This window comes from Gossypium arboreum, chromosome 9, assembly GCF_025698485.1.
Source record: "Gossypium arboreum isolate Shixiya-1 chromosome 9, ASM2569848v2, whole genome shotgun sequence".
Classification (NCBI taxonomy): domain Eukaryota; kingdom Viridiplantae; phylum Streptophyta; class Magnoliopsida; order Malvales; family Malvaceae; genus Gossypium; species Gossypium arboreum.
In genome coordinates this window covers 51,154,129-51,180,903 of record NC_069078.1, presented here as the reverse complement: position 1 = coordinate 51,180,903, position 26,775 = coordinate 51,154,129, and the positions used below count along the sequence as shown (strand labels likewise).

General features: G+C 34.1%; 1 long non-coding RNA gene across 3 annotated transcripts; it reads left to right on the top strand.

The window, feature by feature from the left end:
- Positions 1 to 21,170: 21,170 nt before the first annotated feature.
- LOC108466624 (uncharacterized) lies at positions 21,171 to 26,487 on the top strand. 3 transcript variants are annotated; one of them, XR_008270987.1, is made up of 6 exons: positions 21,171 to 21,321; positions 22,238 to 24,978; positions 25,082 to 25,367; positions 25,439 to 25,492; positions 25,722 to 25,832; positions 26,022 to 26,487. It is a non-coding gene; the product is annotated as an uncharacterized LOC108466624 (long non-coding RNA). The 3 variants fall into 3 exon arrangements; XR_008270986.1 differs by having other exon boundaries at positions 25,439 to 25,649; XR_008270985.1 differs by having other exon boundaries at positions 25,439 to 25,832.
- Positions 26,488 to 26,775: the final 288 nt, after the last annotated feature.

Sequence of the window (26,775 nt, the reverse complement as noted above, 5' to 3'; positions counted from 1 at the left end):
TGGTGACTACTAAACTAGCAGAGGTTCGGCATGGCTCTAGTTGGGTGGCTCGTATGGTTCACTATATGCGGTTTTGGTTCTAGATGGATACTCGAATCGTCTGCACTGTCATCTACTAAGATTAGTATAGAGCCTCGGTCATGACCCATCATAGGCTTACGAGATCAATTCGAGGGATTACATTTACTTATGCCTATGCGGAGGGACAAGTTAACTCACGAAAGCATAAGTCATATGTAACCCGAAAGTATTCACTAGCCTATGCAGAGGAACGAGTTAACTCACGAAGGCGTAGCGTTTACTTTCACTTAACAGGGACGGAGCCCGGTATAGAGCTCATGTTATGCAACAAAATGCACGTGCACGTGTGTGGGGAGAAACTTGCAAACCTTTACGCTTTTATTTAAAAACTAAACCAAAACTAAAATCACAAAAATTTAAAGTGAAAAACAACCGGATAAAACAAGTTAGAATATATACAACACGATACAAATGCATGATTTTTGAAAACAAAAATTTGAGGATCACGACTAAATGTTAATTTGAACAAGGAACTTTGAAAATTTTGACAACAAGAGTTTAATTCGACTCGACTCTCAAAAAGGTTCCCCAGTTGAGTCGCCAGCTGTAGCGACGTAAAAATTTTAGCTTAGCTTGGTCGCTAATTGTGGCGATTTATTGAAAAAAAGTTTGAAATTTGACGTTTGATTTTTGAAATAAACAGGGAGTCGCCACTGATCCTTTTTCCTAGGTGTGATCCGACACCTATTAGATCTCCTATTAAAATAAATAAAAGGTTGAGTTTAGGTCTACGTTAAAATCCAGAGAAAATTAAGGGTTCGGGAGTCGGTTACGCGCGAGGAAGGTATTAGCACCCTCGCGATGCCCAAAATTGGTATCTTATTAAACACATGTTGTCTTGATTTTCAAAAATACGAATTCAATTTGACATTTAAGTGTGATCCGATTGAAGGAAATGAGAAGTTGCAAGTTTTTTTTGTTTTTTAGAAGGACGTCCCGTTTTTAACACGAGTCGATTATTTTCACCCAACATAACGATGAAATCGATGACTTAATGTTAAAATTGGTACATTGCCTTATTCTTAAAATTAAAATGTAAAAAGTTTTAAAATGATAGTAAAAAATCCAAGAATATTATTGTCAAAAATGCGAACAATGATGTGAATAATAAAATATATAAAATATAAAATATTAAAATATCAAAATATTAGAATAATAATAATTAATATTGACAAATAAAAATAAAATAGAAATAAAAAAATGTACATAATATATATATTAGAAATAATAACGATGTTTAAAAAAATACTATTAATAATACTACATCAATATGTACATATATAAAAATAAATACGTGATAATATTAAAATATGTACATAATATAGCGTTAAAAATATATACATAATATAGTTAAGATATATACATAAGATAACATGTAGAAAAAAAATATATATATAAATAATATAATATTAAAGATATATAAATAAAATAGTATAAAATATATATATACGTAATATAGAATTTAAAATATACCTAATATATTAAAAGAATATATAATATAATATTAAGAAATATAATAATAACAAAAAAAGAGAGGGAGAGGGTGGGTGATTTTTACCACAAGGTCAAGCCATCGTCCGTCACGGATCACGGCGCCAATCAGACATCATAAAAATGGGACCTCAAAAACTTTTCGGTAAAATGGGTAAGCTTCTTCCTTTTATTTTTACTTTCGATAAAAGAAACAAAATAAGATTGAAAGGAAAACAATAAGTAAACAAAGAACTTAAAATGAGAATAGACAAAGAAACCTCTTTTGCTTTGATCTTTGATTAATCTCAAAAAAAAACTAGCTTCTCCAAAAACTAGCCTTCACAATAACTCTTCTCCTTGATTACTTTAAAAAGAAACCTCTCCAAAAATCCTTTACAATAACTTTCTCTCCCAAAAACTCTCAAAAAAAAAACCCCCCATATATAAAATATGAGAAGGCTTATATAGCCATTTACAAAATATTTTTTTTATTGTTTATGTCTTCATTTGTAGGTACAAGTGGTGGTGGAGCAAGTGTGGTTAGTGGAGTAGGTAATGGAGCAAGTGTGGCTAGTGGATTTGGTGGTAGAGAAGGTGTGGCTAGTGGAGTTGGTGGTGGAAAAGGAGTGGCTAGTGGAGTTGGTGGTGGAAAAGGTGTGGCTAGTGGAGCTGGTGGTGGAAAAGGTGTGGCTAGTTCAGAAAAGTTTAAGTTGTGGGCTAGGTTTTTTTATTTTGATTTGGGCTTAGGGTTTGGGTCATTGGGGTTTTGATGTAAATTGGGCTTTGGGTAGTTAAGATTTTGGGTTTTGGGTTTAATTTTGGTGGGTTAGGTAAGGCTAAATTGGGTTTTGATGTAAATGGGCTAAAATTGGCCTACAACAGGTATTTTTCCAAATATGAACCATAGGTTGAATTATTGTTAACATAAGCCAAATCGAGCTACCGGGATTTTAAAAACATAAAAATCATTAAAAACGGGGCTTGAAATCACTTACTATGAAGTTTGAAAGTTGAAGAAACCCCAACTATGGAGGAGAGCAAAAATCGGCAGAACAATATGGAGAAGATAATCATTTTGGGTTATTTTTCCTATTTTTATTTCATTTAATATCCAAATGACCAAAATGCCCTTACTACTAAACTTTCCAAAAATTCCTTCCATGTGCTAATTTTGTCCATGAACTTAAAATTGGTCAAATTACCATTTAAGACCACCTAATTAATATTTCAAAGCAATTTCATACGAAAAACTTCTAGAATGAAAGTTTTGCAACTTATTCGATTTAGTCCCTAACTTTAAATTAAACTCGTTATGCCAAAAATTTCTTCATGAAATTTTCACACAACTACGCAATCATATCATAAACCTCAAAATAATTATAAAATAACTATTTCTATCTCGAATTTATGGTCACGAAACCACTATTCCGATTAGGCCTTGATTCGGGATATTATAACTCTCCCCCCTTTAAGGATTTTTGTCCTCGAAAATTTTACTGGTAAACAAGTGTGGGTATTGGTTTCTCATAGTTTCTTCAGGTTCCCATGTAGTCTCTTCTACCCCGTGCTTTTGCCACAATACTTTCACGAGAGCGACACTTTTATTTCTTAGTTTCTTGACCTCTTGAGCTAAAATCTTAATCGGTTCTTCTTCGTAAGTCATATCCGGTCGTAGTTCAATTTCTGTCGGTGAAATTATATGTGAAGGATCCGAACGATACCGACGTAACATAGATACGTGGAACACATCATGGATCTTTTCTAATTCAGGTGGTAATGCTAGCCGATATGCTACCGGTCCAACTTTTTCAATTATTTCATATGGTCCAATAAAACGCGGACTTAACTTGCCTTTCCGGCCAAATCTAAGGACTTTCTTCCATGGAGACACTTTTAAAAATACCTTATCACCAACTTGAAACTCGATTTCCCTTCGTTTCAAATCTACATAAGATTTCTGTCTATCTGAAGTAGCTTTCAAACAATCTCAAATCACTTTCACCTTTTCTTCTGTTTCTTTTATTAAATCAACTCCATAAATCTGATTTTCCCTGAGTTTAGTCCAATATAGTGGCGTCCGACATTTACGACCATACAATGCTTCATAAGGTGCCATCTTCAAACTCGTCTGATAACTATTATTATAAGCAAATTCTACCCACGGTAAGTACCTTTCCCAACTACCTTGAAATTCCAATACGCAATATCTGAGCATGTCTTCAAGAATCTGAATTACTCTCTCTGATTGTCCATCAGTTTGTGGATGAAAGGCAGTGCTGAAATTTAACTTTGTACCTAATGCCTCTTGCAACTTTTGCCAAAACCGTGAAGTAAATCTCGGATCTCTATCCGAAATGGTTGACAAAGGTATTCCATGAAGTCTAACAATCTCACGGATATACAATTCAGCTAACTTATTAAGAGAATAATCCGTACGTAACGGAATAAAATGAGCCGATTTAGTCAGTCTGTCAACTATTACCCAGATGGCATTTTTCTTCCCTGGAGTTAACGGCAACTTTGATATAAAATCCATGGTAATTCGATCCCATTTCCATTCAGGAACCATGATAGGCTGGAGTAATCCCGAAGGTACTTGGTGTTTAGCTTTCACTTGTTGACAAACTAAGCACTTTGATACAAACTCGGAAATATCTCTTTTCATTCCACTCCACCAGTACATTTTCTTCAAGTCATTATACATTTTCGTACTGCCCGGATGAACCGCCAAACAGCCATTATGTGCTTCATACAAAATCCTTTGAATCAACTCATCATTTTTCAGTACACAAATCTGATTTTTAAACATCAAACAACCATCAGAACCGATTCTGAAATCTGATCCCATATTAGTTTCACACTATTTTCTCTTGGCTAGCAAATCTTCATCATTTTTCCGAGCTTCAAAAATCTCTTGTAAAAACATCGGTCTTGCTCTTATCTCTGTTAGAATCGAACCATCACTTGATATATTTAACTGAGTATTCACAGCTCTCAAAACAAATAACAACTTTCTGCTTAAAGCATCGGCAACCACATTCGCTTTTCCCGGATGGTAGTCAATAACAAGCTCATAATCTTTCAACAACTCCAACCATCTTCGTTGTCTCAAATTCAAGTCTTTTTGTGACATCAAGTACTAAAGACTTTTGTGGTCAGTATATACCCGGCACTTTTCACCATACAAATAATGTCGCCAAATCTTCAAAGCAAACACCACCGCAGCCAATTCCAAATCGTGAGTAGGATAATTCCTCTCATGAGGTTTTAACTGCCTCGAAGCATAAGCCACCACTTTTCCTTCTTGCATGAGTACACACCCCAAACCATTTAGAGAAGCATCACTATACACCACAAATTCTTTACCGATTCAAAGTTGTACTAACACCGGTGCCTCTGTTAATAACTTTTTCAATTCTTCAAAACTCATTGACATTCTTCCGTCCATTCAAATTTAACATTCTTTCGGAGTAGTCTAGTCATAGGAGCAGCAATTATAGAAAATCCATTTACAAACCGCCGATAATACCCAGCTAGCCCCAAGAAACTTCTAACTTCGGTTACATTTTTCGGTGATTTCCAATCAACAATGGCTGAAATTTTACTAGGATCAACCCGTATACCATCACCTGAAACAATATGACCCAAAAATCCAACTTCCTGAGCCAAAATTCATTTTACTAAACTTAGCATACAAATGCTTATTTCTCGAGTTTGCAAAACTATCCTCAAATGCTCAAAGATGCTCGTCTCATCTTTTGAATAAATTAAAATATCATCAATAAACACCACAACAAATTTGTCCAAGTATGGCGAAATATGCGATTCATCAAATCCATAAACACAAGCAGAGCGCGTTGTCAACCCGAATGGCATAACTAAAAATTCGTAATGACCGTACCTTGTTCTAAAAGCAGTTTTAGGCACATCTGACTCTTTTACTCGCAGCTGATAGTATCCAGATCTCAAGTCAACCTTTGAAAACGATGTCGCTTCTTTTAGCTGATCAAATAAATCATCAATTCTTGGCAACGGATACTTGTTCTTGATTGTCACCCTATTTAATTGTCGATAGTCAACACACAATCTCATAGAACCATCCTTCTTTTTCACAAATAACACGGGAGTACCCCAAGGTGAAAAACTTGGTCTCACAAAACCTTTATCAGTCAACTCTTGCAACTGGGACTTTAATTCTTTCAACTTTGCTGGTGCCATTCTATATGGAGCAATCAAGATCGGAACTATTCCCGGTATCAAATCAATACCAAATTCTACTTCCCTGACTGGACGCAAACTCAGCAATTCTTCTGGAAATACGTCCGCAAATTCACACACAACCGACACTGATTCAACTTTCTTTTCAACTTCTTTTGTATTAATTACATACGCCAAATAAGCTTTATAACCCTTTCTCAAATATCTTTGAGCCGACATTGAAGAAATCACACTAGACAATGCCTCTGATTTATTTGATTCAACCCGCAAAGTTTTACCATTTTCACACTTTAATTCTATAACCTTTTCTTTGCAATTTACTATAGCATCATGCAATGTCAACCAATCCATACCCAAAATAATATCAAATTCATCAAACGGCAACAACATCAAGTCGGCCGGAAAGTAATGACCCCGAATCATTAAAGGGCATTTCTTGCATACTTTATCAACTATCACACATTTGCCTAGTGGATTCGACACTCTAATCATAAATTTTGTGTTCTCAACAGGTATATTCATACTAGACACCAGTTTCATGCATACATATGAATGAGTAGAACCGGGATCAATCAAAGCATTAACATTAACATCATAAACAGAAAATATACCATTAATCAAATCGGGTGATGAAGCATCTTCACGCGCTTTAATAGCATAAGTTCTAGTCGGAGCCCTACCTTAAGATCTAACTGCTGCATCTCTGGCTACATTCTTACTGCTTGCTTTATTCCCAGCTTTTCTTGGATACCTTCCCCTCGAATCCGCACCACTTGCTTTTGTATACTGAAAATTTTCTTTCTAAGCTCTCTCTGGGCAGTCTCTAATAAAATGATCCGGAGAACCACATCAAAAACATTCATTTGCTCTGCACGGGCCATAATGATTTCTACCACACCGCTGGCACTCGGGTTTAATAAATCTTGAGTTCCCTACACTGGCTGCCGAAGTAGTCTGGGACTTTTGCTTCTTAGAATTCCCATATGATTGCCCAGCTGAAACTTGGGAACGAGGATTCATATTTCTTGACTTTCCAGGTTATTGTGAGGGTGCATTACTCATTGGTCTTTTCTTCCAATTTCGTGTCTCAGATTCTACCTTTTTCTTTTCCTTAAGTAGTTCTTCAGCCTTGCAAGCTCGATTGACAAGTACCACCATTTCTTTTAGTTCAAGGATCCCAACAAATACCTTGATGTCTTCGTTGAGCCCGTCTTCAAATCGTCGGCACATCTTGGCCTCTGTAGGAACATATTCTCTGGTATACTTACTCAATCGAACAAACTCTCTTTCATATTCTGTGACTATCATATTACCTTGCTTCAGCTCAAGAAACTCTTTACGTTTCTGATCAATAAATCTTTCACTAATATATTTCTTTCGAAACTCTTCTTGAAAGAATTCCTGTGTTACCATCTCTTTCGGTACCACAAATCAAAGTCTTCCACCAATTATAAGTGAATCCTCAACAGAGATATAGCGATTTCAAACATTCTTCGTGTACAAGATAATTCATCAAATACCGGATAGAATTTTCAAGCCGAACTCGCTTTCTCGATCGCCATCAATATTTGCCCTAAATTCTTTGGCCCTTGTTTACTTAATTCACAACCGAGTTCGTGAAATTTTATCATATCCACACCCCGAGGCATCGGGGTATAGGTTAAGGAATTGGTGGAAGTGGGGAGGTTGTGCATTTGGGTTCGTATTTAACGAACTCAAGATACCAAGCATTCATCATTTGGAGAAAGGCTTCGAGCCCTTCTCCTCCTCCTTGACCAACAAGAGGAGGTGGATTTTCATTGGCACCGCCTTCATCGGAGCTGGTGCATTACTCTCTACATCATCAGCCGTAGTTGGATCGGGATCCATTTACTATAAAAAAATCATTTAATAGGTCAGAAGTCGTTACACTATCACAATTTATACATACGGCATGTATAGCAAAATCCGTACATATAACACGTAGTCCAAGAACCAACTAAACCTGCTCTGATACCACTAAATGTAACGCCCCCATGCCCAAGACCGTAGCCGGAGTCGAGCTTGAGGTGTTACCGAACATAATTTATCGAATTAAGAACTTCGAATCATTTATTTTTACATTCACAGCTTTCTAGCTACCTGCGTCACAGTTGCAAGAAAAATCATATCTCGAGTTAAAAAACTCGAAATCAAGATCCGTAAATTTTCCTTAAATCTAGACTCATATATTACTAAATTTTCCTTAATACAGTTTATTAGTTAAAGTTACCCCTGTTTCAGGACTTGACTAGACTGACCTCTGTTTACTACGAACATATTTCTCTCTTTGAAAAGTTTATATGACTATGACGTTTATTTATTCCAAAACTAGACTCAATAAGGATTCCAAGAATATAAAATACACCACCTAATTATTTTTTATACAATTTATGGTAAATTTCTAAAGTTGGAACAGGGGATCCAGAAATCGCTTTGGCCCTGTTTCACTAAAATTCAAATATCTTATAACATATAATTCCTTTACTTGTTTCATTTGTTTTATATGAAACTAGACATACTAGGATTCAATTTCATATTTAATCGATCACCAAATTCAATTTCTATGATTTTTAGTAAATTTTCAAACTCATGTCAGTGTTGCTGCAATATTCTGTTTATGGCAAATTTCATCTTTTCATAAGTTTTTATGATCTAGATAACATATTAAACTTCCATGACATCAAACATGATCTAACTTAGCATTTTCCATGACTTATCATTATTAAGCATTTTCTCAACCAAATCATATTATTTACACAAAATAGGTGTATTGCTATACATGCCATACTTAAGTTTTACAAGCCATTTACCAAAAAGAGTCCTTCGGATAGTGTGATCGAACCTTGGACCTGTCTCGATTCCTAAGCCGACTTGTTCAAAACTACAGTGAATGAAAAGGAGGGAGTAAGCATAAATTCTTAGTAAGTCATATGCAAATAACAAGTAACATAACAATACAATTATACCAAACAACCTTAGCATGGTATCACCAAAACATATATCACATTTCTAAACATCATTAATCATCTTACCACCTTATCGTTGTTGTATCTATTTTCAACCTGAAGGTTAAGTACATACCTGTCCAAAGTGTCCATTTCACAATACTTACCAATACGTCACCTGCATCTTAAGTGTTCTTCCATTTCACTAGAAATTTTACCCGTTGAACACATCGGAATATAACTCGGATACATGGATAATTTGCACATAAGTGCCATATTTGTAGCCAAGCTACCATGTAACCCGCCCATAAGTGAACTCGGACTCAACTCAACGAGCTCGGGCGTTCGCATCCATAAGTGAACTCGGACTCAACTCAACGAGTTTGGATGCCTAGTTACATCTCACGAACTCGAACTCAACTCAACGAGTTCAGACATTTCACATCCATAAGTGAACTCGGACTCAACTCAACGAGTTCGAATGTTCAACCATCCTAGTGACATGTCACTTGTATCCTAATCTATTCCTAAGGTTCAAACGAGATTTTCCTCGAACACATCTCCTTGCCATCTTCCGTAAAATACCGAAACCAATACTCGGTAGCACTTTATATTTAACAAATAATACACTTAATTTGCATTTTATTCGAAATAACCACAAAGCATATATTTCATGATAAAAATCAGCATATCATATATTTAACATCAATAACTTAAAAATAACAATTATGCTACCTTATTTACACATGAACTTACCTCGGTACAAAATTTTTAACAATCGAGCCTATTCCTCGTAAACTTTGTTTTTCCCTTGATCACGACTTGAATCTCATTTCTCTTGATCTATAATACCTGTAACGCCCCGTACCCGAGTCCGCTGCCGGAATCGGACACGAGGGGCTAACGGCTTAAACCATTCACTTTTACAGTCCATTTTAAAATTTTTCTAGGCAGTCGGCTAACTGCGTCACTGTCACTTTAAAAATCATATCTTGAGTTTCAAAACTAGAAAACCAGTTTCGTAATTTTTCCCTGAAACTAGACTCATATATGCATCTACAAATTTTTTTCTAGAATTTTTGGTTGGGCCAATTAGTACAGTTTATTAGTTAAAGTCTCCACTGTTACAGGGTGCGACTACACTGACCTTCATGCATTACGACCTGGATATCTCCCTGTACAGGGATTCAATACTGATGCCGTTTGTTTCTATAGAAACTAGACCCAAATAGGAATCTATACATATATAGCATGACTCCTAATTATATCTGGTTAATTCACAATGAATTTCTAAAGTCAGAACAGGGAATCCAGAAACCGTTCTGGCCCTGTTTCACGAAAACCTAATTATCTCGTAACATACAACTCACATGACCGTTTCGTTTCTTCCATATGAAATTAGATTCATTAAGGTTCATTTACATAATTTATTCACTATTTAATTCCATTCCTACTATTTTTAGTGATTTTTCACATCCACCTCACTGCAGCTGTCAACCTCTGTCATTAAGGTAGATTTTACCTACTTCATAATTTCCTTGATTCAACTAGCCCTTTTAACATACATGGCACAAAAGATAATCACGATTAACCATTCCAAGGGCTAATCGATTCCAAACATTACCACATCTCTTAATGAACAACATACAAAATGATCATGATACCATGCCAAGGTGCATACAAGCCATTTTCGCATGGCTAAAAGTTTACATACCAAATTTTCAACAAAACATATTAGCCTATACATGCCAAAATGCTCTCCTAGACCCACTAAGAAGAAAGTACCAAAAGTTGCTAGCCGTGTGATGACTTTGACGACGGTCTCGAGCACACCAAAATGGATCAAGAACCTAGGTAAGCAACAAACAAGCACACCAAATGAGTACATAACTCAAGAAGTCATAAGCACTACTCTACCATCCAACATTAATAATCATTTTTTGTTTCTTTCAAATCATAACAACTATGCTACGCTTTCTTAAATTCTTGGTTCGATCTCATGCCAAGTCCTCCAATTAATTCAATGCCAAGTCAGCCCAATCAATGTAGACCCATTTCCTCAAGTTTGGAACAACGATGCACTAGATAAATCTATGCATACACCGCACAACCTTAAATTCGATATTTAGTTAATAGCTCAATCACTTACCTCATTCATCACAATTTATACCAACAACCAAACGTTGCACACATAGTGCTTATTATGTTCGCACACATAGTGCCATAGTAAATCGCACACATAGTGCTATAGTAAATCGCACACATAGTGCTATAGTAAATCGCACACATAGTGCATTTGAGATTCCCTCATGCTTCAACCTCCCAATCGGCACACATAGTGCCACTTAATTTTTGCACACATTGTGCCCTATGTCAATTCATCATGGTAAAGCAATTTGCTAAATTCAAATTGTACATATGGTCATATTAACAAGTAGGAGAATCACTCAAAAATATCTATCCAAGGAGTTCTCACAACAAGTGCTTAAGGACTTACCTTGCGTTGAGTATAACGGTTCCGACCCGCTACTCGATGTCCTTGGCTTTGCCCTTACTTGTTTCTCCTTCTTTAACTTCTCGGCTTAATAGATAAATAAACTAGTTTAATCATCTTGCTGTACATTTATAATTCAATTACACATGCATATGTATATTTGCATATTCGCAACCCTCTTACTAATTACCCATTTAGTCGATTATATACATGATTAAAGGTAACATCATGAATGGGCATACTTATATATATATATACATACCCGATTGTGCACCAAAATTTGACTCAACATCACCTACATACTCACTTTGATGGCGAATATATATATACATGTATAGTGTTATCTACAACATCATCTAAACACCTAAATTTTTCTCATGCACACTTGATCAACCTTTTTCCCAATCTAGCATAGCTTCACCTCCATTTGTGATATCATATAAATTTGCATGTTGCTACATTTCTTAAGTTCAACATCTCTATGCCCATTATAGCCACTCCCATAATCAAATTCTAAAATCGGCAACATCCCTTTTCAACTATGTTAGTGAATACTCCTCCCTTCTTAGTCCCAACTTCGCACCTCCAACAAAAAGGACTTAACATCTTCCCTTTCATGCTAACATAACAAGCAACTTAGTTCATCCATACAACTAACATGTTAATAGCATCAAGGTATTAACTAAAATTTTTAAGCTTCTTGTCAACTTCCAACTCTCCAACAACCCCAAATCCAACCTTGGGATAGATAGTATTTAGACCCATCACCCAAAGGTTGTGTAAACTTCAAAAAAATATCATTGAACATACCTTGATCTAAAGGACCACCTTGGCGAATCTTGCTTCCTCTTCTTCCTCTAGTTACGACAATTGCAAAAGAAAGAAAACATGAGCACTCCTTCTTCCCTCCTTATTAAGCATTCAAACTCTCTCATTTTCATGCCACAAGAAGTGAAAGAAAATGATGAACATTTTTTCTTTCTTCCTCCCTCAACTCACTGCAATGGGGGTACACCCACACCATTCTCTTTTTTTTTTCTTTATTACCCATGTTTCTTATTTTATTTTTTCTACATACCCACTAACTAAACATGTTTGCAACATGTTTCCACCCATAGCATGGCCGGCCATCATGCTTAAATTTGGGTAAATTGACATGCAAACCCACCTTTTTCACAACATGCACTTATAGGCCACCCTACATTTGCCTAGCACATTTCTAAATTTTCTCACATAAGTCCTATTTGACAAAATTCACTTATAATTAACAAAATTCAAACATGAAATTTTCACACATGCATATGTACATATAATGAGCATCAACTATGACAGTTAATTATTTTTATGACTCGGTTTAGTGGTCCCGAACCCACTTTCCGACTAGGGTCAATTTAGGGCTGTTACAATACCAAATTAATCTTATTTAATACATACATTCATTAAAATAGTCCTTAATACGAACTTTGAAAAAATTACCATTTTGCCCCTAAACTTTTGCATAATTACACTTTTGCCCCTAGGCTCGGGAATTAAACTTCATCCCTTATTATCATGTTTTATGACATTCTGATCATTTTTCCCTTTTATGGCAACATCAAATTCTCACTCTAACATGTATTTATGACTACTAAATATTTTTACTGATTAAGCCTTTTTACTCGTTTTTACTCAAAACCGAGTAGCACAAGTTGTCTAACAAAATTTAAAACCTCATATTCTGTCATAAAACACCAAAATACACAAATTTCACCTATGGGTATTTTTCCAAATATGAACCATAGGTTGAATTATTGTTAACATAAGCCAAATCGAGCTACCGGGATTTCAAAAACATAAAAATCATTAAAAACGGGGCTTGAAATCACTTACTATGAAGTTTGAAAGTTGAAGAAACCCCAGCTATGGAGGAGAGCAAAAATCGGCAGAACAATATGGAGAAGATGATCATTTTGGGTTATTTTTCCTATTTTTATTTCATTTAATATCCAAATGACCAAAATGCCCTTATTACTAAACTTTCCAAAAATTCCTTCCATGTCCTAATTTTGTCCATGAACTTAAAATTGGTCAAATTAACATTTAAGACCTCCTAATTAATATTTCAAAGCAATTTCATACTAAAAACTTTTAGAATGCAAGTTTTGCAACTTATTCGATTTAGTCCTTAACTTTAAATTAAACTCGTTATGCCAAAAATTTCTTCACGAAATTTTCACACAATTATGCAATCATATCATAAACCTCAAAATAATTATAAAATAATTATTTCTATCTTGAATTTGTGGTCACAAAACCACTATTCTGATTAGGCCTTAATCTAGGATATTACAAAAGAAGGAAGGATCAGGTACTATTAAGATGTGTAGACACTGTCGAGGCTAAGCAAATCTTAGAAGAGGTTTACGAGGGTGTCTTCGGGATGCATGCTAATGGTTTCACAATGGCCAGACAGATCATGAGATTTGGATATTATTGGTCCGCTATGGAAGGAGATTGCATCAACTATGCCAAGAAGTGCCATAAATGCCAAATTTACAGAGATAAAATTCATGTACCTCCTTCACCCCTTCATGTCATGACTTCTCCATGGCCTTTCTCCATGTGGGACATGGATGTCATAGGACCGATCTCGCTGAAAGCATCTAATGGACATCGATTTATTTTTGTGATTATTGATTACTTCACCAAGTGGGTAGAGGCTACTTCTTACGCCAACATCACAAAGTCGGCAGTCAGCAAGTTCTTGAAGAAAGAAATCATATGTCGATATGGGATGCTTGAGAGAATCATATCAGACAACGCACTGAACTTGAACAACAGTACAATAACAGAGGTCTGTAGCCAATTCAGGATTAAACACCACAATTCGTCACCATATCGTCCAAAGATGAATGGTGCGGTGGAAGCAGCCAACAAGAACATCAAGAAGATCATAGGAATAATGACTGAGACCTATAATGATTGGCACAAGAAATTACCATTTCCCCTTTATGCCTACCGAACGTCAGTCAGAACCTCTACCGGGGCAACGCCTTTTTCTTTAGTGTACGGAATGGAGGCGGTTCTGCCTATTGAGGTCGAGATTCCCTCTCTACGCGTGCTGTTAGAACAAAAGTTAGATGAAGCAGAATGGATCCATTCTCGATACGACCAATTGAACTTAATTGAAGAAAAGAGACTAAAGGCTATTTGTCATGGTCAAATGTACCAAAAAAGAATGATGCGGGCTTATAATAAGAAGGTTTGCCCTAGAGAATTCCATGAGGGAGACCTTGTTTTGAAAAAGATCCTCCTCATACAAAAATACTTCAGAGGGAAATAGATGCCAAATTGGGAGGGTCCTTATGTGGTAAAAAAGGCTTTCTCTGGAGGAGCTCTGATTTTGGCCGAAATGGATGGTAAAAACCTGCCTAATCCTGTGAATTCGGATTCGGTCAAGAGGTACTTTACCTAAAAAAAAAAGGGGGAGAGGCCAAGGTGAAAACCCGTAAAAGGGCACTTTGAGACCAAAGGGGTTTTGAATTGAAAACCCAGGAATGGGCAATTCAAATCAAAGATGGGGCATGTGGTAGTCTTGTCTTCTCTGAATTAATAAGAAGGGATGATGCTACATTTTGAGGCATCAACAAAATACTCTTGGTTTTCCAAACACATACCTAGTTCAAAGGGTCCTTGAGAGGATTTGCACAACGAAGCTTATACTGCGATATCTGGAGCACCTATTCTCATCTCATTCATTTTGTATTTTTGGCAGAATGTGCTATCTTGATTAATTTATTAGTTCTCATTTTGTATCTTAGCAAATTTGCTATCTTGAATACCCTATTCATTTTAAGCTTTGCTCTCAATAAAATTTCATCTTGCCTATTGCGATAATCTTTTTCAAGCGTTTTCCGTTGAAATGATGATTAATGGACTAATAATATTCAAAAAAGAGTTCTGCATATTATTTTGAAATGCTTCTAAATGATACCAGGACCTGAAACGGGACTAATTAGTTTGAATTACCCTAAATTCAAGGGTTGGAAACATTGGGGAAAGAATAGCCCAAATTATGATTATTCTTCGGGTTTTCTGCCAGAGATACCAGTCGAAGAAAAAGGCAGAGTAATACGTCATTGATAAAACCTCAATGAATGACGAGTAATATCAAATTAAGCATTAAAAAATGACATTTTGCATTCATGCAAACATCATTCATACATATCTAGCTAGGAGCATTTGATTCATTTTAATCATGACATCTTAATCATTTGGCATAAATAGGTCCATGAGATAGATTCAACAGGTCATATTCTCCAAAGAATGGTGTAACAGACCAAAGAAATCAAAATCCTGCAACCCTGAAGATGCAGTGGGACGGATTGAAATCACCATGGCGAATCTTGCCCCCCTGAAGTTGCAAGGGAACGGATTGAAGTCGCTAGTCTCATCTCCTTAAAGTTACAGAGGAGTAGATTAAAGTTACAGATCTTATCTCTCTGAAGTTACAGTGGAATAGATTGAAGAATAGCAAACCTTATCCCCCTGAAGTTGCAGTGGGACAGGTTAAAGTTACAAGTCTTATCTCTCTGAAATTGTAGTGGGAAGACTGAAGACAGCAAATCTTATTTCTCTGAAGTTGCAGTGGAACAGGTTAAAGCTACGAGTTACAAGTCCTATACCTTTGAAGTTGCAGTGGGTCGGATCAAATCTACCATGGCAAATCTTATCTCTCTGAAGTTGCAGTAGAGCAGATTAAAGCCATTAACATTATCTCCCTGAAGATGCAGTGGAGCAGTTTGAAATTACCAAGTCTTATCTCCCTAAAGTTGCAGTGGAATAGACTGAAGATAGCAAATCTTATCTCTCTGAAGTTGCAGTAGGGCAGATTAAGGCTATAAATCCCATACCTCTAAAGTTGCAGTAGGTCGAATCGAGTTACCATGGCAAATCTTATCTCCTTGAAATTGCAGTGGAGTAGATTGAAGTCACAAACCTTATCTCCCTGAAGATGCAGTAGAGCAGGTTGAAATTACCAAGTCTTATCCCTTTGAAGTTCCAGCGAAGTAGATCGAAGCTACAAGCCTCTTCTCCCTGAAATTACATTGGAGCAAATCGTAGCACTAATTTCTATACCCCTGAAGGTCCAGTGGGATGGAACGAGGCTACTCGAAGAACAGAAGCACTAAAGAAGTCAAGATTCGACAAGATTAGACAAATTTGGCTCTTTAAAGGTCTTTGCCCCATTCTCGTTACGCGAGAATAAGCAAAGAGGGGCAGCTGTAATAGCCAATTTTGGTCTGACCCAATTACAAAAATAAATCCCAAATAAACAAATTTAAAAGTCCAAATAATAAAAGTCCATTACAAAATCAGACCCAAACTCAAACCCCATTACCAGGCCCGAAATAAACTAAACCCTAGCCCACTATCTTTAATTTTTTTTAGCAGCCACCCTAACCCTAGCCACCAAAGTTCTGTCGCCACTCCCCCTCGACTTTTGGCCTCCCCTCAGCCACTATGCCCCTAACCGTTGCCCCTTCCATGCGTCGCAACACCTGCAACCAAATCAAAAAACAGTAGTAAGAAGGCACGCGATCGACAGAGAAATAAATGGCAAAATAACAAAAACCATGAAACCAACAGTTTTTAAATTGGCTTTAAAAGCCAATATCTTTTCTTTGTAAACGGTCAGGAACATTAAAAAATAAAAAAAGCAGAATAGAAGCAAAGGCAAAGGTTGATTTCGATTTACTTTTCTTGTTTTCTTTCGATTTACTTTTTATTTTTATTTTTCATTTCTTTATCAAAAACGATTTTAAATAGAAACATAAACAAAAAGGGAAAAGAAGAGGCTCACCAATTTCCCACGGTTGCAGCTCCAGAAGGTCCTCTTCCGTTGTCAAAATCGAACCCCGAAGGGGTTGAGAACCATCTTTATTTAACTCTTTTTTTTCGGGTTTTGAGGGATGGTTTCTCTAGGGTGTTTCAAGACGAGGCTAAGGGCCCATTTTGGCGCATCTCTGGCCACTGAATATGGTGGTGGTGCGGCGGTCGAACAGTGGCGATGATGGGTATATAAAGCCTTAGCCAAAAAGAGAGAAATGGGGGAGAAAAGGGGAAGGAGAGAAAGCAAAAAGCTTTCTGTTTTCTTAAAAAAAAAAAAGGGGGCTAAAAATGAAATAAAAAAAAGGGTTTTGGTTTAAATGACGATGATGAAATGATGCCGTTTGGTGTAGTGTGGGGTTTGTGCATTCTCCTTAAAAGGGAGATTTATGCGATTGGTCCTTCCCCTTTTCAACCCTCATTCAATATATTATTTATTACTTTTAAATTAACTTATATATTATTTATTTTAAAATTATTTTATATACCTTATTTTAAACCCATTCTACTTATTCCATATTATTTATTTTACACTTTTATTTATATATATATATATATATATATATATATATCTATTTTAAAATTATTCATATGTATCTTTTTATTTGCTTTGTGTAATATAGATTTTAAAATTTTTTACATTATTTATTTTAAACTCGCTTTATGCATTTTTCATTTTAAATTGTTTTATTATTTACTTTAAAATTATATATATTATCAATTTCAAATCGTTATATCCTTTTTTTATATATATATAATAGTTAATTCTTAAATGTCTTGTATATTACTTATTTTAAGTTTCTTTTTACATAACATTTATTTTAAACTCATTCATATATTAATTATCTTAAATTATTTTACATATTATTCATTTTAAACTTTTCCGTATATTATTTATTTCAAACTTTCGCCTATATTACCTATTCTAAAATTGTTTATACATATATTCTATTTTTAAATTGTTTTGTACATTGTTGATTAAATTTCTTTTTCATTATTTATTTTAAATTCATTTCTTATCATTTTAAAATTTGTTTTACGTTTTATTCATTTTAATTTGCGTTGTAATTTTTTAAAATTTAATTCATTTGTCTTTGATTATTAATGATTAGTATTTAAATAATGTATGTTGTGTGATTATTGCCATTGTGTATTTTAATTGTTTACTTCATATTTTTGCATTATTGTTATTCATTCGTATAATATTTTATCCATGCATTATTATTCTATGCACATTTACTATATTTCTATTTCATATCATCGCCTCATGAATCAAGCCTCGTTATATTTATCCAATAAATTATTTTCTTTTTTTTCAAACAAATATTGCGCATCGTTAAATATCATACCCGCTATATTTCAAAACGAAATTTCAAAACAAGGCAATGTTTCGCGTTTTGGAACATCGAGGAACCGTGTCCTAACTTACGGGGTTTCGATTTTCTCGTTGGTACTAAATTGCCAAACATCCTTTTGAGTTTTAAAATACACGGAATTCCAATTAAAATTAAAGACAACTTGCACTCAGGTGTTCATGGTATCGTGTCCTAACTTACGGGATGTGATACTTCGATATCTCGAGACGAGGAAATCTTTAGCAATCACTTTGATTTAATTCGAACTTTTTAAAATTAACGTTAATAAAAAGGATCGTATTTTAAATCCATTCCCAATTTTCAATTTTCGACATTAAGACACTAATTAATCAATTCGGTACAAATTTTTCGGGCGTGTCGAGGGTGCTAATCCTTCCTCGCACATAACCGACTCCCGAACTTGTTCTCTTGAATTTCGTAGACCAAAATGCTGTTTTAGTAAGCTAAATTATTTTATTAAAACAAAGGTGATCCGATCACACCTAATAAAGATCGGTGGCAACTCCCGTTTTAATTTTCGTTTTCAAACAAAGTCGATTCTGTTTTCAAAAAATGATTTCAACAATATTAAAATAAAAATATATAAAATATATTAAAATAAAATTTTGGTTGAATGATAAATTTAAGGTTTATTAATCTAATTGGCACAAATTCAAATCTCACTATATGCCTTTTTTGGCTTTATGAAAAAAATATATGCTCCAATCTATTCAAGTAATAACCCTATTTTATTCTTGTAAAAAATCCTATTTTATAATTAGCACAATTTTTAATTAATAATTTTAATTCTAATTCTAATTATTTTAATGTGTAATTATCACAACTTCTATTAAATTATAATTATTTTTAAATTTATAGTTATTTCAACTTCTATTCTTTAACTTTTTAACTAATAATTCTAAATTAAACATTATAATTATTTTTAAATGTGAATTGAATAATATAATAGAAAATAAATGGTATTTTCTTTAGTTCAAAAATTTTTTAAACTTATATTTTTATATGTTATAAATTACAGATGATGTTGTAAAATAAAATATACATTTAAATGATATTCAAATTTGTTAATATTATTATATATGAAATATATCAACTAAAAATATAATAAAGGTATAAAAATTATGTGGCTAAATTTGTTAATATTATTATATATGAAATATATCAACTAAAAATATAATAAAGGTATAAAAATTATGTGGCTTATAATATTTATGTATATAATATAAATTTCAAATATTTCTCATGCTATTAATATAATTTGTTCCTACAATTTTATTTAAATATATACAACATATTTTATGTAACACCTAATATATTTAGGGTTAGAAATAATAAAATTAATCAAGAAATAAGCTTTGGTCTTAATGGCTAAGAGCTTAACATACCCCTTAGAGATCTTTGGTTCAAACTTTACTTTTTTTTTATGTTTTTTTTTTTTTTTGTAGTAACTAAGGAACAAAATTAAAATAGAATATATATTAAATGTGATAGAATAATTGTAAGGCTTTGTATTTCATCCCTCGCTCCTTAGGTTCAAGTCCTCCCCATTCCAACTATTGTGGGCAAATATGAGAATTTAATTAGTCTGAGAACTAATTTGCTATTTATGATACAGTTTTGTACTGCTGTGGCATGGGATTTAGAATTAGGGTTGTTTATTTTTTCATGACATTTAATTTTTAATTAGGATATTGAGCTATTATTATTGATTGATTATGCATGAATCGCAGTTTTTATTAAAAACATAAATAAATATCATCTTTTTTGCTACTAGATAATAATTAAAACGTTGAGGAATAATAAATTGACATTTAAATTAAGTTTTTTACCAAATTAAATAAATGTTTTAAAATAATTGTTTTAAAAACTCCGATAACCCCTCTAGGCCATCTCGGTGGCTGGTGTAATCTTTTAAGTTCGGATATAACATTTAGAGTGGATTGAGAAGGTTACAATTTAAATATTAAAATCATGTACAAATATAACTATTACAAATTCTAATATGTAATGCTATATATTTAAAATAAAATTCAAAAGAAAAATGATTGTATACCCACTATATATATTAAAAAATGCTTTAAATGATAAATTAGCAATGAAAACATAATTTTGACTCAAAAATGAATTTTCAAATAAGAAATGGACAAATTTAAAATTATACATGAACTTTGATACAATTTGTAATGTTATTCATCAACTTTAATTTGGTGTATTTGTATAAATTAAACTTTAATTTTAATTCAATTTTCATATTTCATGTAACGCCCCAATTTTCGGGAATTCTGTGAATGTTGACAAAATTTCATGCTTTGATTTTGTCATTTGTGAGTGAAATTATGAAATAGGACCTATGTGAAAATGTTTGGAAATGATATAGGCTAAATTGAAGTGGCCAAATAAATAGGAGTGCAAAATAGGAGGATTTGCATGATAAACCTCCCATTTTACATGAAGTGGCCAACCATCATGTTGTTGTAGACAAAATGTACACTTGATATCCATAATTTATGGTACAAATTGATACAAATTGATAATAGGTTAGGTAAATGTTCCATGATAATGGGTTAGGTAAATGTTTCATGATAATAGGTTAGGTAAATGTTCCATGATAATGGGTTAGGTAAATGTTTCATGATAATGGGTTAGGTAAATGTTTCATGATAAGAATATCATGTCTTTTGTATTAAATAATTAAATGGATGAAATATGAAGTTTTATTAAAAGAAAAAGGGGTGAAAAGAACAAAGTTTTGTCCATCTTTGTTCATCATAGCTGAAAGTTAGAGAAGAGAAAGGAGAGGAGAAAGCTCTTGAGTATTCGGTCATTAGGAGGAGGAAAATTGAAGGTAAGTTCTTGGTACCTTGCTTCTATTTTGAGGTTCATGAGTTCTTTTTGATTCTACCTTAACTCTTGAAGTATATTTTGATTTTTAGTTGTGTTGTGAGCATTTGGTCATGAATTAAAATGAAGGAAATGGTTGTTGTTTCATGTTCTTTTGATGAAAAATGGAAGATATGTGAAGTTGAGCCAAACAAATGAGCATGCATGTGCCTTAGATGTTAAAGGGAAAAATCAGCTAACATATTGTGCTTTAAAATGATGAAATGGAGATTATACTTAAGTAAAATCATAGATATGAGATGATTGATTGGTGATATACATGTTTAAATAACATGCATGCAAGGTATGTGTGAAAGAGTGATTTGGTAATAAATCTGCTTGGGACAGCAGCAGTAACGTGACTTTGGAAAATCACCATAAATTGTGGGAGATGAATTAGAAGCTGAATAAATTATGTAATTAAAGCTTATTGAGTCTAGTTTCTAATGAAATAAACAAGAACATATTTTGAATTCTGTACAATGAGAAATTTGATTCGTAATGAAGAGTGGTCAGATTAGTCAAACGGTGAAACATGGGAAACTTTAAGAAAAATCTGGTATTGATTGGCCATACAAAAAATTCTGAAAATTTTATGGATAGAAGATATATGAGTCTATTTTCAGGGAAAATTAACGGAACTTGATTTGGAGTTTCGTAGCTCCAGTTATAAATGATTTAGTTACTGTTGCTCAGGAAGACAGCTTTCAGTGAAATTATGATTATGTGGTAAACATTGACAAAAATTTGTTAATGAGTTGCTTATTGATTTCTTATAAGCTTACTATGATCTGTAGGTGTGGTTGGCCGAATATTGTAAGGGGTTAATACGTAGTTTGTATTTGAATAGTTAGATTAACGTGTTAGTAATCCAATTGTAGGCGGTTCGTGTGTGGATCTCGTCAGCATATCATCGCAAATGTGTGTGTAACTAACACCCTATTTCTTAGTCTAGATCGGCAAAAGTCGAAATGCCAAAATCGGTATTTTCTAGATTTATGAAAAGTGCGAATGCTCGTGAGGTAAATCGATTAATGTTTTTGGTAAGCTGCAAAATTTGGACTGCAAAGTGCATGATTTACGTGCCTCGATATTTTTGGGCTTAATGGGCCAAAATTGGAATGATGGGCCAACAGCCCAATTCAGTAAGAACCCTCGATGCGTGATTCTGTTAGTACGTGAAAGGTAGGAATATGCATGAAAAACCCTAAAATAGATAAATTACTGAAATACCTTTAAAATAGAAAATTTACGCTTTACCCCTAGGAGATAAATTACCAAATACCCCTAGGGTTAAATTGACCTAAATGCATGTTTGATTGTTGTTATTTATCGCATGCCATGTTGTTATTATCTCGATGCATGGGACCGGGATATTGACGGAGGAAGTACTGAAAGTGGCTTGTCCACGTCTTGGAGGCTTTGCCTCAATTTATCGTTAACTGAGAAAGCAAAGAAGGTCAAATCGTGGAGTGTTAATGGGTGGGTTGAGCTATTCCCCACATGGAGTGTATGGTGGTACGGGTGGAGTGTAATGGTTGGTGGGTTGAGTAGTCTCCCAAATGGGCTTGCATATTTTATTGATGTTGCATGTATTTTGAAATGGGCCTATGGGCCATATCATTATCTGAATAAGGGCTAAGGCCCGCTTTATTGTAATCTGAAAGGGCTCGCCCAAGACCACTGTTACCCAAATGGGCTTGCATATGTTTACTGATGTTGCATGTATTTTGAAATGGGCCTATGGGCCATACTGTTGTCTGAATAAGGGCTAAGGCTCGGTTTATTGTAATCTGAAAGGGCTCGCCCAAGACCATCTGTTACTGAATGGGCTTAGGCCCAATGGGCTTCAGTGACTTGGGCTTTGAATGGGTTTTCCTTACACACGAGTTTCCCCAAACTCATCCCTTTATTTTCATCCACGCAGAAATCCCCAACCATAGTGGGCTTAGAGTCGTGAGGGAATTCGGAGTGGCCACCGCTCGAAAGTTTGATTTTCTTCCGTGAACTGGACATCCTTTTAATTACGTTTGAGGTTTTGGGCTTTTAAATGTAATAAGGCCGCTCATTTATTTTTGATGGTTTTATATGTTTTATTAAGATAGATAATATTTATTTTAACTGTTGAAATTGGATAACTTTAGGGCGCGTTTTCAAAAACAACAGTTGATTTCAAAATAACACGACAACAAGCAAAGCTTCCTCAATGAAAGTATTTTCCAAAATTAATCACTTTTCCTAAAATGACTTAATCAAATCGGTTTCCTAGAAATATCCATGACGTTAAGGTGTGGCAATGGCGGTATGCATGTCTAGGATTGGATCCGAAGGAGCTTGGTACTTAAGCGGTCAGATGGACTCACCACCTCTTTTCCGGTTTCCTACCGGTGCATGTCCATTCACTTTAACCCTTAATGAATTAATCTTTTGAACATCAAGTACGATTTTCTGGACTTAGAATGGAAATTTTTTTTTTTTACGCTTTGATGTGGCATGCCGGATCCGGCCATAACTTCTGGGCCGGGTTTGGGGTGCTACATTTCACTAATCTCGTTATCTATATGACACAACTTTCTATTAAGTCATATATAAATTGCTGACATGATATTTTATTAGGTTAAAAATAAACAAATAAATTTAAATTATTTCCACCTAGATTTAAAAAAATGCACTTGGGAAAATAATTTCATTTGTGTTAAAATGTATTGTATTTTAAATTTAGGTGAGTATTTGCAACACTGGTTGTATACTTATTTTTAATATTCTTTTAAAAAAATTCAACTACTAGTCCTATACTATGCATATAGTTGCAGATTTAGCTCATATTCTCTAATTGGATCATTCTAAGTCTTTATTCTTTTAAAAATTTGAAATTTCGGTCTTAACGCAAATGACAGTTGTTAATCCATTAAATAGATTTTTTGTGAGTAATATGTGGAAATAACAAACTGACATGGCATTACACAAATAATAATATGTTTGCCACATTAGATTTTGGAAATAACAAAACTTAATTTAATGAATTTAACAGATATTGTTTGGTGAGGACTGAAATTTAAAAATTTAAAAAGTATAAGACTAAAAATGACCAAATTAAAGTACAGGGATTAAATTTACAACTTTCGAAAAATACAGAATTAATAGAAAAATTTAACCCTACTTTAAAAATATATATATACAAGTTACACGTGCATGGTAATTGGATTAATCTTAATTCAAGCTCAGGTTTTTTGTTTTTTTTTATCTTGTTTGGCCTTCAATTGGCTCGTTTCTTACTCCCAAAAGTTCACCTAAAACCCAAATACCTTAAATAACTCATCTAAACTAGCCTCAAACACTTGGGATCTTGTAAAAAGTGAAGTGGACACCAAACGACTGCATTTCGATATTCGTTTTATTCTTTTGTTAATATATCAAATCCCATGAGAAAGGGATGTTCACTGTCCTCTTGTCAGTAATTTGGGGTATGATAAAGCTTAATCCACCAAATGGCTCAATATGGAGCCTCAGATGGATTTTCACTTGCTCATCATCATCAAACTAAGACTGCATAACAACTGTTATTGAGTATATGGTTGGAACCTGCTGCAAGCAAAGAGAAAAAGCATGACCATGACTAAAGGTTTGTTTGTCAATATTTTCATAGGTTCTTCTTCTTCTTCTTCTTGTAAGTAAAAAAAAAAATATTATTAGTAATGGATGTGGGATTTGATTGATTTGTTTAGGATTGCCAGAGCACTTGTTGCATAAATATCATTTGCAAGAATATGCTCAAAAATAAGGGTTAGATCTTCCTGTGTATGATAGCAGCAGTGAAGGGTTTCCACATGCCCCGAGGTTCAAGGCCAGCGCTCGTGTCAATCAAACCACTTACACTTGTCACTTAACTTTCCCACACCGGAAACAAGCTGAACAAAATGTTTTGCTAAAATTGCTCTTCAAGCCATCAAGCAAGCTAGTGCAATCAAGGATAAAGATTATAAACAACTCACGATTTCTACTATTTACCAGGTACTATTTCATTCTTGTTAGTTGAACTTGATTGGGATTTTGTTCTAACTTTATAGTCACATTGTATGTAGGATCTAAAATGTTGCAAATCAATTCATAACGAGTATGCTCTTAGAATGAATCACGTAAGTCCTACATACACAACTACCCAACAGGATAAATTCCGCCCTGTTTATGTATCTTCATTGGTTTTTGATGGTAAAACTTATCGTGGCGAAGTTGCCGGAAGCAAGAAAGAAGCAGAACAGTTAGTTGCACGGATTGCCATCGAGTCTCTTCTTGGTACTTTTTCAAGAGCTAGTTTTCACATGTAGCTTTGAGCTTTGTCCTTGTATATTCGTGTGTGTGGTGCAGGATCCGATTCAGGCATTCTTCTTCAGATCATCAATTCCAAAAGCAAAGCTCATAACGGTAGGAATACAATTAATGGTCACAGCAGCAAAATGATTAACACTCAAAGGCCAGGTAATATTGTTGAAGTTATAAAATGTTTTTGAGTTAGATATTGAACTAAATAGTTTGCTACTTGTTGTAGTTCTAGTAGGACCTTCAAAACAACCTGTCAATGTTTTGGTAAATCATTTCTCTCTTTTGAAATGCTATGTACTTAATTTTGTATGTGAACAATCTTCTCTTGCCAACTTACATCATCAGGGTTCAAGTGTTAATGCTAACAACCACAACAAGCGAAAACTAGAGGGTGATGAGTGTAATCAGAAACAAATGCCAAGGCGTCAGCAGTAGGTTTCAGTTTCACCAAGTGGTAGACCTTTATGCAAGTTTCTGAAGCTGTTTTCTTATCGCCATGTACTGTGACATATGGCTGTTACTTAACAAGGAAACGGTAGATTTTACAGTAGAAACATGGAAGCCACTGAGGCATATTGATGAAAGAGTTTTGTGTTATCTTGACCAGCCTGTTGTTTGGTTATGGAGCCAAATTGAAGAAGCAACTCTTCAATCATGGAATTCAGGGCATTTCACCCTGAATTTGAGTTATTATTTCTAGTTTTCTTCATGCAAACAAGTAAAAACTGTATGCATGCTTCATTATAGAATGAAGGGCTGTAAATCATTTAAGCATTAATACGAGAGTTTGGTAAAATACCTATGGATGAAACCTAATAAGCTACCATTGACATTCAACAATTCCTTTATATGAAACGATTATAATCCCCATAATCCAACTATATATGAAGATGTAACTTCAACAAATTTAACCTCATCATTTACACAAATATTGCATGTTAAATTTATTGAATCATGACCAAATTAATAGAATGCGAGAGCTAAATTTATTATTATAACAATCAAATTTATGTATAATTAACCAAAAGAAATATTATTGCCTTAATTAATTATTCTTAATTACTCATTTTAAAATTAAAAAATTAAATTACCCTAATAT